At 46.7% G+C, this 10,605-nt stretch overlaps 1 pseudogene; it reads right to left on the bottom strand.

Annotated features, from left to right (window-relative positions):
* Window positions 1–330: 330 nt before the first annotated feature.
* LOC127678029 (S-formylglutathione hydrolase-like) lies at window positions 331–5,993 on the bottom strand (annotated as a pseudogene).
* Window positions 5,994–10,605: the final 4,612 nt, after the last annotated feature.

Here is a 10,605-nt window from a genome sequence, read left to right as displayed (position 1 = left end):
GATTAAGACGAGAACACACTCTTATATTCCCAGTTTGTTGAGTGTTCTTGTGGGCAGTGTGTGTCCCGTGCACATGTCTGGAGGTGCTCAAATATCATCCTTTATATCCCCTCCCCCATTTTTTTTTTGAGACAGGGTCTAGGTTGACTAATCAGAAAGCTCCAGAGTTCTGCCTGTCTCTATCTCCCAGTATTGGCGCTACCTCTGTGCCCAGCCTTTTATTTTTAAACTCAGCAATTCAATTCAACTTTTATAATCCTTATACTATTCTCTTGTATGAAGTTTTTTATGCATTCAGGTATTTTACATGAATCCTGCAATGAGTTGTAGCTATAATGATAAATAACTCTCTTGTAGCCCAAAAACAACAGGTATTTTCTATTCTGTGTAGGAAGCTGTGAAGTTATCAGGAAGTAACTGCCAATTTGCATCTTTTCCTTGATTAACTAATATATATATTAGTCTAGGAACCCGAATGGGACTTTGAGAGTCTGGTTGAATCAGATTTTACTTTGATCTGGTGAAAAATATCTATTAAAAGCTTTTTTTTTTAATCCCAAGAACAGAGTACTGGGTTGTAAACTGGAGCAAATGCTCACACAGATTTGTTTTTTTTCTGGATTTTTCAAATCACAAACTGGTACTCCGGGGCCTCCCATGGCATTCTCTGTGGGCCCACTGGGAAATCCCATTTACTCATTTATGAATGGCAGAAGCTCCTCTGTTACATGAGGGTACATTCTGTAATTTTCTAGGGATCTTCAATGGAACTCACATAAAACCCAGCACTAGTGCCAAAGTCTCCACCGTCTTCTCCTCTCATATTTCAGCCCCGGGGGGCTGGTATCTCTGGAGAAATGACGACAAGGCCGTGCAGTGAGGCAGCTTGCCGACAGCCAGACTTCCATAGAAAATTTTGTTCTGTGCAAGTTAAATGAGGCAGCAGCAGGTGCAGACACTTCCCTTTCTCTGGCTGGGGTGGTAGACAGACAAGAAATCCATCTTCCATTTCAACTCAACACTGCTGTGTTCAAACTTTCCGGAGTTCTCAGAGACAGCTGTTGCTGGAAAGGCCATTTCTTCTCCTGTGCAGTTGCTACTTGTCCCCTCCCCCGCACCTGCAGCATAGGGCAGAGGGTCTCCCTGAGGGACGGCTCCCCGTGCTTAGCGTTTTACATGGGTGTTGGGTTCCGACCTCAGGCTCACACAGCCCGTAACCCACTGTGCCGCACCCTCCGGCTCCTGTCCCCAGACTAACCTTTTCCCTTTGTGATAGAATTGCTTTTACAATGAAAGAAGAAAACTGATCCCTTACACCCACTACCTGATGGGCACTGCTGGCGGCCTCAATCACAGGGACTGGGACCAGGTCCTGCAATTAGACTCTCGCTAAGCTCGAGGAAGGACTCTGAGATCCTTCAAGTCTAAGCGTCCATGACGTCCATGTCTTTGTCTTAGGACTCTCAGCTGGGAATGCGATGTCGATGCGCCTCACCAGATTCCTTAGGCTAGCCCGTCGTCTCCCCTCCACCCAGCCCGGTGCATCCCTGATGACCTCCCTCTCGAGTCTCAGTCTTGACTTCTCAGCCTCTAGCCCCACCTTTGCCTAGCGATTGTGCTCTCCCACTCTGAGCTCTCCCCATTCCCACCTCCTTTGCATGTAGAGCGGTTCTGTACCCCTTTATCTGCATATAATTTCTCCACACGGTCACTGAGGAATTTCTCTCCCTCCCTCCCTCCCTCCCTCCCTCCCTCCCTCTTCTTTCTTTCTTTCTTTCTTTCTTTCTTTCTTTCTTTCTTTCTTTCTTTCTTTCTTTCTTTCTTTCTTTCTTTCTTTCTTTCACTATGTAGCCCTGGATCATATGAAACTGGCTGTGTAGATGAGGCTAGCCTTGAACTCACAGAGATCCACCTGCTTTTGCTTCCAGAGTATTGGGATTAAAGGCATGAGCCAAAAATTTTTTGATTATTTATATATATATATATATATAAAATGTATCTTTATTATAGTCATCCAGACTCCATTTTCTTGGACATCCCCAACACCAGATCCTCCAAACGTTGGTCTCCTCCTCCTCTTTCTCTTCTCCTCTTCCTCCTTTTACTAGTTCCATTAGTATAGCCTGAACACCCATGAACAACTTACCAGGGATCACATCTCCAAAGAAAAATAACTCCTTCTCCCCGGAAGCCATCAAATGCATCTACTCAGCTGGCGGTGGGAGCTCCTGGGCCCCTCCTCCCTCCGTGCTGGAATCATTGACTTGGCTTGATCCGGCGCAGGTGGGCTCCTGAGTGCAACAGGCACACCACGCCCAGAAGACATTTCTCAGCGCCCTCTGCATGCTCTGGCTCTTAGATGCTCTCTGCTCCCAGCTCCGTTGTCTTCCCAGGGCCTTCCGAGGACTGAGATAGATGGCCCATTTGTGGCCGAGCACTTAACAGCTGCTTGTTCTCCGCACTGTGACCAGTTAGGAGTCTCTGCATCCACTGCTTCCCACTGGAAAAAGAAGCTTCTCCGACCAAGCCCGGCAGCAGCACTAATCTAAAGGTATGAACACACATTTAGAAGGCAGCTTGATAGCATGTTCATTTAGCAAAGCAGCAGTAGTAGGTTCCCCACGGCCTATGACCTCCCTAACTTTTGACCACGTTATAGAGCTAGGCTTGAGTTCCCGCCCATGGACGTCCTGGGATGTAATCAGAGGGCAGTTGTGTAGACCCATGGCCGTCATGCACTGTGTTGCCAGTTGACACACCCTGCTTGGCAGGTTAGTATTGTAGCATGCAGGGTCTACTGCTGGGTGGGTCCACTGATGATATTTTTTTTCAACAGCCTGCAAAGTACCCTTTGCATTATAAAAGGTAACCAGCAGAGAGGAAATTCCAGGGCCAGCTCAGTTTCTGTATGTCCTACAACCAAAGTGTGTTGTGTCTTGGGCAATAGGGTCTTCTCATCTGATGACTGTAGAGGGTAGACAGCGCTTGGGAATTTTTCTTCTCTCTCTCTCTCTCTCTTTCTCTCTTTCCTCCTTCATTTATTCTTTCTTTCTTTCTTTCTTTCTTTCTTTCTTTCTTTCTTTCTTTCTTTCTTTCTTTCTTTCTTTCTTTCTTTCTTTCTTTCTTTCTTTCTTTCTTTCTTTCTTTCTTTCTTCTTCTTTTTGAGACAGGGTTTCTCTGTGTAACCCTGGCTGTCCCAGAACTCACTTTGTGGTCCAGACTAGCCTAGAACTCACATAGATCCTCCTGCCTCTGCCTCCTGAGTGCTGGGATTAAAGGCGTGCATCACCATAACTGGTGAGAATTTCTTATGTGAGAAGTTCAAGCACAGTTGAAAACCACCCCTTGTGCCTCAAAACAAAACAAAACAAACCCCAACCTTCCTGGGCTGGGGATGTAGCTCATTTGGGAGAGTGCTTGTCTAACATGCATGAAGCCCTGGGTTTGATCCTTGGCACCTATGGTCCCAGCACCTGGGAGGGGAGGGCAAGAAAGTAAGAAATTCATTCTAAATTCAAAGACACTCTTGGCTACAGAATGGCTTCAAAGCCAGCAAGAGTGTGTCAGTCAGACAGACAGACAGACAGGAACACACACACACACACACACACACACACACACACAGAGAGAGAGAGAGAGAGAGAGAGAGAGAGAGTTCTCTCCCTTTGTGAGGTAGCTAATGGTGACCTTGGCATCATCTGGATACACATCCCAGATACAATCTAAACTAGGAAGCCAGGGCTTGTCCTCTGTTTTTTAAAGCCAGCATGTCCTCACCTTCATTAAGGAATTCAAAGGACGTTCTATCACTCTAATCACCTGCTGCACGCATGAGGATGTCCTCCATCTGATATTCGATATGTACACGGACTGATGAGAGTCCTGCTCTAACGCAGTTATAGCCTGGCCAGGCTCCGTGGTCGTGCCCGGGGTGGGCCCTGCTGATTGTATCGGACAGTAGCGTAGCAAATAACAGAGGAGGACCTGCTGAAGCTGTGGTTTACTATCTAATTAGAGGGACCAAAAGGAGGCTGCTCCCAAACTATTAACTATGACAGACTGTGTGGGAGGTAACACAAGGGTGCTCTCTTCCAGTGTAGCTAGTGCTGTGTTAGCTGTCAAATCTGGACCCTTGAGTCAGGGAGGCCAAGATCCTGACTGTATCAGTATACCCGATCCTTATCTGATACTAAACAATGAGCACCAGTCCCTCTTCATACAAACCCCTAAAACGTCCTAGACACCCTGATCAAACTCTAAATCCTGCCATCTTACTGTCAGGTCCCAACCCAGCGCCTGTTGACTTCTGTGTAAAACACGTGACCTCTCTGGCAGTCTGGGCTAGCTCTGTAAGAGCCCCAACATTCCCTCTCTGAGGTCACTTGGTTCACACACGGCCATAGCTTTATGGTGGCAGGGCATGGGCTTTTGATGTTTGCAGTGGTAAGTTTCAGAGAGGCCATAGAACCTGGGTCTCCTGTTTTCACACTGATCGTGAGATTTGAGCGACCTGGGCCTGTGTTCCTAGGCCATGGTCACGTGTTTGTCTCTACTGTAAACTCTATTTCCTCGCTTTGCATTGGAACTGGTCAGCTCCTGTTTAGCCCTATTGCAATACATTTGTGGATTAGTTCAAACTCAGAATCTGTGAGGATTTTATTTGGGGGCTTTAGAAAAAGTATTTTGAGTGCTCATTTCAGCAGCACACACTAAAATTGGAACAATCGGAACAATACAGGGAAGATACGCAAGGGCCCGGCACGGATAGTCCAAGCATTTAGCAGGTGGAGGCTGGAGGGCCAAGAGACAAGGTTATCCTTGGCTATAGCTGTTAGTTTTGGGCCAGCATGGGCTACACAGTGGAGGTACTGTCTAAAGTGACAGAAAAAGAATAACCCATTTTCAGGACCCTTCCTGCTTCCGAAGTTGTTACTCCTTGGAACCTTGATGCTTGCTCTTAAAAACAAAACACACACACACACACATACACACACACACACACACACACACACACGAGCAGTACATTCACACACAGGCTGGATATCCAGCTCAGTAGGTAGATGGCCTGCCGTGTATGCTTGAAGCCGTGAGTTGGATCCCCAGGACTAAACAAATCACATGAACCAGAGATTACATTTCAGAGAACATGGGCACTGAGAGTCAGAAGTCGGCGCCCTGGGGAGGGAAGGGAAGGTGTGAGCTTGAGTGTGGCACTTTTACAAGGGAGTAAGAATTCCTGGGGCCTGAGAGTCCGCTGAGGGGTGAAGTGTACTTGCTGCTCTTGTAGAGGACCCCATCTTAACTCCCAGCATCCACATCTGGGTGGCTCACAGTCACCTATAACACTAGGTCCAGGGCACCCAGCATTCTCTTCTGTCTTCTCTGGGCACTTCCATGCAGTGGTATACATACACAGGCATAAATAAAAATAAATAAACCTTATGTGGAGAAACTTCTGCTGGACCTGAGAACAGGTACAGGTGTAAGTGATAGAAGAAAGAGATTTTATATATATATATATATATATATATATATATATATATATATATATATATGCAAAAATGTTCACAGAACAAGACATTAAAGTCCTCCAGATACATTTGTCTATTTACCTGTGTGTTTGTATGTGTGTATGTTGTGTGTATGTGTGTATGCATCTTTCTTCTAAGGTCTCTGGGAACACAGTCATTCTAGGTTATTCTAGGTGCTCATGGTAAATTGTGAGGAAGACTCCCCCCCCCACACACACAGACAATGCTGCCTCCACAGGCTATTCGGGAGAGTTCTTCTAATGTTGTTTTTACTTTAATTTTCCTTTTAGCCTCACAGATCTCCAAGTCTCCTCTCAGACCCTCTTCATCGCCATTTCCACCGCGCTTGCGAGCACCTTCAGCAGTGGACCTTTCTCCAACCAGCTGCAACTGGAATCGATTTACGGTGTGAACGTGGGGCGTCTGTGCATTGTGTTCTTCGTGTTCCTTCCAGATCACCATCCCGTAACCCGAGGCAGGAGCACTCCCAACGGCAGCTTTCTCATGGGTGCTGAGGCGGGATAGAAAGACAGGAAATGGGATACGAGAGTAGGTAAAAGTTCCTGCGGCCAAGATTGATGACCTGAGTTCCATCCCATATGGAATGGAGACCCACATGGCAGAGAACAGACTCCTGGAACTGTCCTCTGTCCCCCATTAAAATAAGTAAATTAAAATGAAATAAAAATTATTAAAAAATTATAAAAGAATTACAGGGACTAGAAAGGGAAAGAAGCCCATGCTTTGGAATCTGGGGGCCAGAAGCTTCAAGGCAATGAAATCGCAGCCACTTAGAGGAAGGCTCTTCAGAACTGCAGGGGCGCTGACTCTGAGGCAGGATGCTTGTGGGCTTGAGTTCAGCTGTACGAGTGGTCCTCCTCTCGTCCCTAAATCTAGACAATTCCATTTACAGAAGGGAGACCTTAAAGATCAGCAAGAGCTGGTCATGGTGGAGTGCGTCTCTAGTGTGAGCAGAGGCCAGGCAGGCACCTCCGTGAGCTTGAGGTCAGCCTGTTGTCCATATTGAGTTCCAGGCCAGTCAGTGCTGTGTGGTAAGAATGACCCTCCACCGGAAATAAAACCTCAAAACAAGGCCTTGACACACGGTTCAGTGGTTGAGAATGAGTACTGTTCTTTCAGAAGGCCAGAGTTCACTTCCAAGCACTCACAGTGGGCTGTAACTCTAGTTCTAGGGAGTTGCCTCTTTTCCGGCCTCTCTAGACACCTGTAGAAGAAACACAGGTGCACACTAACTTAATCTTTAAAAAGATATAATAAGAAAAAATAAAGAGAGAAGTAAGCCAGTTCCTGTGTTCATTTTTTGTTTTGTTTTGTTTTATAAGACAGGGTTTCTCTGTGTGGCCCTGGCTGTCCTGGAACTCACTCTGTAGACCAGGCTGGTCTCTAACTCAGAAATCCTCCTGCCTCTGCCTCCAAGTGCTGGGATTAAAGGCATGCACCACCACTGCCTGGCTCTGTGTTCATTTATTAAAACCATTTTTAAACACAAGGTCTCACCATATGTTCTGGCTCACCCGGAACTTGCTATATAGACCAGGCTGGCCTCGAACTCGCAGACATCTACCTGCCTGTTTCCTGAGTGCTGGCTAGTGTTTCACCATGCTGGCCAGCTCCTACATTTTTATTTAAATTCTAAATTTTGCTTAAACCTTGTGGTGAAAACAGATCCTTTGGAAAGTAGAACTCAGCTGCAGAATCCTCTCCACAGCCATTCTGAAGACATCTAATTGCATCTCTCCCCACTGAAAAGCCCACTTGGCTTAGGCGTGTGATGCCCTTTTCCTATGAGTCACGCTCTCTAAACATCCTGCTTAAGTGTGACCCGAGCTCTCCTTATCTCTACTTAAACAAGCCTGTCTGCCTTGGTTCACTCACCTGTTTTGAAATTCGTTTCTGCAGCATAGGCAGGGATCTTAGCGGAGGTCCCTGAGCGGAAAGTGCCCCAGGCTTCCTGCAGCCATGCTGGGCTGGGCCTTCCCGAGTCTGACAACAGTGCCGCACAGTGTAGAGCTTCAGTCATTCTGTTCCCAACTTAGGGGAGTCCCAACAATCTAGATCTAGTCAGACACGCCCAAAGTTAAATGAAAAAAAAAAAAAAGCAGCCATGAACCACAGATAAGGTATTTGGTCAACTGAACCACACCGTAAAGCAAATGGGATTGAACATTCCGCCATGTCTTCAAGGGTGTTGATTGATAGGTCCAAGGTGGTGGAGAGAAGAGGGCAGGAAGTTGTTTGTGGCCAAGCAGCCATGGCCAAACTGTGGTCTGGCTGATCATTGTGTCAGCTCTGTTAATACTTATGTTGACAGGACAGCCCCAGCAGGGCAGGGGGGATCTGCGTTTGGTGCTGAGGAAATGCTGCTATGCAAAGTCTGTTTACTTTTCATGTTTTCAGTCCAGTGATCCTGGCATTCAGGTTCTGTAAGCCCAGATTCTGCAGAGATGCCGCCCTCAGAAGCTACTTTCCCTAAGAAGCGTTGACTCCTCCCTTGGATCAACAAGGCAGCTAAAAGCCGGATGGAAGCCCACCATCTCTGCCCTTCTTTTGTGTGTCTCCTTTCCCTTGGGCACCTGCTTGCCTCTGCAGGTCTATATGTTAGTCACATATGACACTTGGAGTGTTATCTAGCGTAACTCAGCCCCTTCAGTGCTGAAGATGCTGAGAGAAGTCATTGACCTAAATGTGCAGCTACTGTAGACTCCAGAGAGAACATAACCTTGCAGTATACACTCCTCACCCCAGAGAAGGGCTCTCATCTGTGAGGGGTAGGCCAGGAGCATCCTGGGGCAGAAGTGAACATCTTGTAGAAACCAGACTGGTCCCCTCAAGGGATGGTATTGATAAGGAATTCTTTGGACCAACTTGCAGAACTAGAATTGAGACAATCAGCCAGACCACTCTGTGACCTTGCTCCCCGCCCTAATGTTTCCTGTGTTAAAGCTCATGCCAGCATCCCAAAGACAGACCTGAGGGAAACTGGGTCCCTTTAGCTGTCCCTCTTCACAGTGTGACAATCTGACCATATTGAATCAATACCCTCCCTGCTTTCACCATTAATTAGCTACTGAATTGGTGTGCTGGGGATAGGTGGCTACAACCTAGTTGCTGGGGCTTTTATAACCCTGAGTTTTGCCTAAAAACTCTGCTTACAGTGCTTATGGGATATCTTTGATTAATTCTCTTGTTGCTATGAAAAAAATGTCTGAGAAAAGCAACTTAAAGGTGGAGATGCTTTGGCTCACAGTCTGAGGTACACAGTCTGAGGTACACAGTCTGAAGGTACACAGTCTGAGGTGCACAGTCTGAGGTACACAGTCTGAAGGTACACAGTCTGAGGTACACAGTCTGAGGTATACAGTCTGAGGTACACAGTCTGAAGGTACACAGTCTGAGGTGCACAGTCTGAGGTACACAGTCTGAAGCTACACAGTCTGAAGGTACACAGTCTGAGGTACACAGTCTGAGGTACACAGTCTGAGGTACACAGTCTAAGGTACATGGTGTGAGGTACACAGTCTGAAGTGCACGGTCTGAGGTACACAGTCTGAGGTATACAGTCTGAAGGTACACAGTCTGAAGCTACACAGTCTGAAGGTACACAGTCTGAGGTATACAGTCTGAAGGTATACAGTCTGAGGTACACAGTCCGAAGTATACAGTCTGAAGGTACACAGTCTGAGGTACACAGTCTGAGGTGCACAGTCTAAGGTACATGGTGTGAGGTACACAGCCTGAAGTGCACAGTCTGAAGGTACACAGTCTGAGGTACACGGTCTGAGGTACACAGTCTGAGGTATACAGTCTGAAGGTACACAGTCTGAGGTACACAGTGTAAGGTACATGGTGTGAGGTACACAGTCTGAAGGTATACAGTCTGAGGTACACAGTCCGAGGTATACAGTCTGAAGGTACACAGTCTGAGGTACACAGTCTGAGGTATACAGTCTAAGGTACATGGTGTGAGGTACACAGTCTGAAGTGCACAGTCTGAAGGTACACAGTCTGAGGTACACAGTCTGAGGTACATAGTCTGAGGTATACAGTCTGAAGGTACACAGTCTGAGGTACACAGTCTGAGGTACACAGTCTGAGGTACACAGTCTGAGGTACACAGTCTGAAGGTATACAGTCTGAAGGTACACAGTCTGAGGTACACAGTCTGAGGTACACACTCTGAAGGTACACAGTCTAAAGTTACATGGTCTGAGGTAAATAGTCTGAGGTACACAGTCTGAAGGTACACAGTCTGAGGTACACGGTCTGAGGTACACAGTCTGAGGTATATAGTCTGAAGGTACACAGTCTGAGGTATACAATCTGAAGGTACACAGTCTGAGGTACACAGTGTAAGGTACATGGTGTGAGGTACACAGTCTGAGGTATACAGTCTGAAGGTATACAGTCTGAGGTACACAGTCTGAGGTACATAGTCTGAGGTACACAGTCTGAGGTATACAGTCTGAAGGTACACAGTCTGAGGTACATAGTCTGAGGTACACAGTCTGAGGTATATAGTCTGAAGGTACACAGTCTGAGGTACACAGTCTGAGGTACATAGTCTGAGGTATACAGTCTGAAGATACACAGTCTGAGGTACACAGTCTGAGGTACATAGTCTAAAGGTACACAGTCTGAGGTACACAGTCTGAGGTATACAGTCTGAAGGTACACAGTCTGAGGTATACAGTCTGAAGGTACACAGTCTGAGGTACACAGTGTAAGGTACATGGTGTGAGGTACACAGTGTGAGGTATACAGTCTTAAGGTATACAGTCTGAGGTACACAGTCTGAGGTACATAGTCTGAAGGTACACAGTCTGAGGTATACAGTCTGAAGGTACACAGTCTGAGGTACACAGTCTGAGGTACACAGTCTGAGGTATACAGTCTGAAGATACACAGTCTGAGGTACACAGTCTGAGGTACACAGTCTAAAGGTACACAGTCTGAGGTACACAGTCTGAGGTATACAGTCTGAAGGTACACAGTCTGAGGTACACAGTCTGAGGTACATAGTCTAATGGTACACGGTCTGAGGTACATGGTCTGA

Source organism: Apodemus sylvaticus, chromosome 2 (assembly GCF_947179515.1).
Source record: "Apodemus sylvaticus chromosome 2, mApoSyl1.1, whole genome shotgun sequence".
NCBI classification, from domain to species: domain Eukaryota; kingdom Metazoa; phylum Chordata; class Mammalia; order Rodentia; family Muridae; genus Apodemus; species Apodemus sylvaticus.
Note: the sequence above shows the minus strand (reverse complement) of the source record. Positions and strands in the feature narration are given on the sequence as shown.